The 3840-nt window shown below is 42.1% G+C and overlaps 1 pseudogene; it reads left to right on the plus strand.

The window, feature by feature from the left end:
- The first annotated feature begins 3645 nt into the window (after positions 1–3645).
- Positions 3646–3840, plus strand: part of LOC102857026 — a 190689-nt pseudogene continuing 190494 nt past the window's right edge.

Here is a 3840-nt window from a genome sequence, read left to right on the forward strand (position 1 = left end):
TGGATGATCTCTGGTGGCTTTGTGGTAAGGAGTTGAGCTCCCAAACCTACCATATGAGGTTCGAAAGCACCAGATGCTCTGCAGGAGAAAGTTGAACAATCTCCTCCAGTGCAATTGACTGCTTCTGAACATCTACTGGAGGGTCAGCTGTGAGTTGGTTCTGACCTGATGGTACACAACAAACAACAACATATTTTTACATTTATTTCCTGCTTTGTTCATGGCTTCATTGCCTAAAACAGCATGTGTTCTAGAGTAAGTGTCAATAAGTATTTATGGTATAATGAATTGAAGAATAGAGAAGAAAAAGATAGGAAGGAGGAAGGAGAGAGGGGAAAGGGGGGACCTGTCAGTGGGGGGACAGGGTGGGGATGTGCTCAGAAGGAAGAATTCCACCATTGTTGGTTTACTGAAGCAAAAAAATCCTTGGAGATCGGCAGTACATGTCAAATTGCCTGTTTAAGAAAATATCTACTTATAAGCAGGATTTTTTTTTCCTCTCCCAAAGGGGAAAAAGTCATCAAGAGGCAATGTGTTTTATTAATTAGCAGATTTGGATTAGCTGTGCACTTTCTTTTCTATGAAATTAATTAAGTACTGTTTCCATTGAAACGTTGGCAAGGGCTTAACTCCAAGTTTGCCCAAAGCCTTTGTGAAAGAGTCTTTGCAACCCTGTGTTTCATAACACCTGAGGATTTTGTTCTCTTCTAGTTTCTTCTCAGCAACTAAACAACCGATTTTGTCGATTACTCCACCACCATTTTATCCAGTAGATTTTAATAAAGCTATTATCAAAATCTATGATAGTTCATATCATATTTTCTGCCACGCTAAACCTATTGTAGTCCACTTGACTGACTCGTAGAAACTCTGCAGGGTACAGTAGAGTAGAATTGCCACGATACAGAGTTTCGGACCCTGTAATCTGTATTGAAGCAGACGGCCACGTTTACTTCTGCTGAGTGACTGGTGGGTTTGAACTCTCAACCTTTTATTTAGCAGCCTGGTGATTGATCACTGCACCTCCAGGGCTCCTTGCTGCCACAGTGACAAACACTATTGTAATAGAAGTATTTCAAAGCAGATCGAGATGGGAAACAAAGGTTATCATCACGCTTACTCTGACCAGCTTTTATGTGCCGTATGGGTTAGTGTGAAGATGTTGTTAGGTGCTGTTGAGGCATAGTAACTGTATCTAGAATAGATTAAGAAACCCTGTCTGAACCAGCACCATCCTCAAATCTCTACCAGTGGCTTAGGCATAGGCCCGTTGTTATAGTTACTATGTCAGTCTATCTCATTGAGAGGCTCCCTCCGTTTTGCTGGCCCTCCACTTTTCTAAGCCTGGTACCATTTTCCAGGGACTGACCCCTCTTGACAATATGACTAAAGTAAATGAGATGAAGGTTCACCATCCTTACCTGCAAGGAGCTCTCTGGCTGCATTTCTTCCAAGACAGGAATGACCAAAATGTCTTGGATATCTATGTGAGGCTGGTTTGAAACACATTGGAGTGAGCCAGGCTAAAAGTGAAAGCTTGTCGACTGTGGGCCAGAGGGCCAGTGTGGCCATGTACAGAATGATTACGCAGGTAAGTTAGGTGTGGACAGCGGCTGCCATGCACTGCCCTTGAGTCAGCCCTGAACTCACAGAGACCCATGCACAGTAGAAAGAAGCACTGTCTGGTCCTAGCCATTTCTGTCACTGGAATGTTGGGGTATATGGAATTTTCTCATTGGCTGGTTATTAGAAGCTGACTGCCTTTCTACTAATCTGACTGCCTAGTCTTAGTTTGAGAGTTTTACAGAAATCTGTTTAATATCACAACAACGTGAAAGCAATCCTTGGCACATGTGGTTGCAAGGAAGGTGCACTGGCTAGAATGGGACCAGATTTGATGTATCAATCATTCACTATGTTGAGTTGGGACTGGCTTATAATTGACCCTCAATGGAGTTTCCAAGGCTGTAAATCACGTGGAAGGTATTGTCCATTTCTCTTGTGGCTGCTGATGGATTTGAACTGTCAGGAGAGGTGTGGGCATTGGGTGAGCTGTGTAATTACCTACAGACTAGGTCACTAGAGTTCCTTGATCTCTTTCATGAAAGGGGAGACTTTTACCCATGAATCACCTCTGCCCCCTAGGATGTAAAGGAAAAGGGATGATAGATAGATAGATAGATAGATAGATAGATAGATAGATAGATAGATAAGTGTAACAGTGAAGGAGAAGGAAGGAAGGAAGGGAAGAAGGAACCTTCTGAGAGGGGAAGCATGTGAGAGAATATCTTCCATTCTTGACAACTTTCCCAGCTCCTGACTTTGTGGCTTTCTGCTTTTAGTTCAGAGGCTGTCACGGGCTTTCTCCATCACCTTTCTTGTGGTTAGTTTGAGTGGTTCGCTGGTCCCTGTGTTCAGAAGAGCTCTGATGAGTGTATAAATATATATTCATGAGATGAGTCATTGTAAAAGTATAAAATTGTCTGGGAAGATTTTGAAACCACAACCAGAACTGTGCAGTGTTTTCCACTGGAATTAGAATGGGATTTGCTGTTTTCAATTATATGAAAAATAAAAAATGAGTTTCTGTTAAATATAGTGAGTGATCCTGGCTTGAATCCTGGAACAGAAATAAATGGAAAAACTGATGAAGTATGAAAGAAGTTTAAAAAAAAAGAAGTATAGAATTTGGCTAACAGCAATAGTGAAAATTGAAATATTGATTTTTTTTAAACTTTAACAAATAAACTATAGTGATAAACTCCACTCCCAACTCATTGCCATCAAGTTGAAACAGACTCATAGCTGACCTTCCTCTGGGTTTCCCAGGCTGTATATGGCACAGCAGGAGATGACCCACTTTTCTCTCAAGAGAAAACAGAACTACCAGAGTGTGTAGTCTTTGTGTTAGAAGCACTCTCTGTGAACTATGCTGCCAGAGCCCCCTATAATGATGAAAGATATCGATATTAGAAGAAATGGAGAGAAGACATAAGGTGCGGAATTAATTTTGCAAATTTTCTGTACATCTAAATTATCCCCCAATTTACTAATGGAACAGAATTGAGAACCCAGAAATGGACTCAGCTATCTATAGTCAACTGATATTCAATGAGGAAATAAAACCTATCAAATAGGGAAATGGCAACCTCTTTAATAAATGGTGTTGGCAAAACTGGACTGCTACCTGCAGCAAACTGAAACAGGATCCACATCTCACATTTTGTGCATGATACACAAAAAATGAACTCAACGTGGATCAAAGAGACCTGGGAGAAAAGCCTAAAACAATAGAGTTCATCAGAGACAAACTGGGATCAAGCTTAGATGGCTTAATCTATGGTATAAAGATATTGCCAAATACAGCCAGAAGTTCTTAATCTGGAGAGGATAAAATTGATGAATGGCTCATTCTAAAGCTTAAATCCCTGTGTGCATCAACATTTTTCAACAGAGTGAAAAGAAAACCAACTGTGGGTTTTGGGTTTTTTTGGTTTTTTTCCTCCTGGAAAAAAACATTTGGCAATACCATTTAAGACAAAGGTCTCATATCAAAAGTTTAGAGACTCCTAGAGGGCCTCCACAAGAAAAAGACTGATAACACAATTACAAAATGCGCAAAAGACATGGAAAGAATTTTCACAGATGAAAATATTCAAATGGACACACAACGCCGACCGCCGGGGGGAACGCACGCTGCCGCCGCCAGACCGGGGGAATGCCGCCGCCAGACCAGGAACGCCGCTGCCAGCCGGGGGAACGCACGCCGCCGCCCGCCAGACTGGGGAACGCCGTGAGAGGGACCCGGAAGAGACCCGGGAAGAGCAGCAGCCAGCCACC

Source organism: Elephantulus edwardii, unplaced genomic scaffold (genome assembly GCF_000299155.1).
Source record: "Elephantulus edwardii isolate Elephantulus edwardi_28Jun2011 unplaced genomic scaffold, EleEdw1.0 scaffold00107, whole genome shotgun sequence".
NCBI lineage: Eukaryota > Metazoa > Chordata > Mammalia > Macroscelidea > Macroscelididae > Elephantulus > Elephantulus edwardii.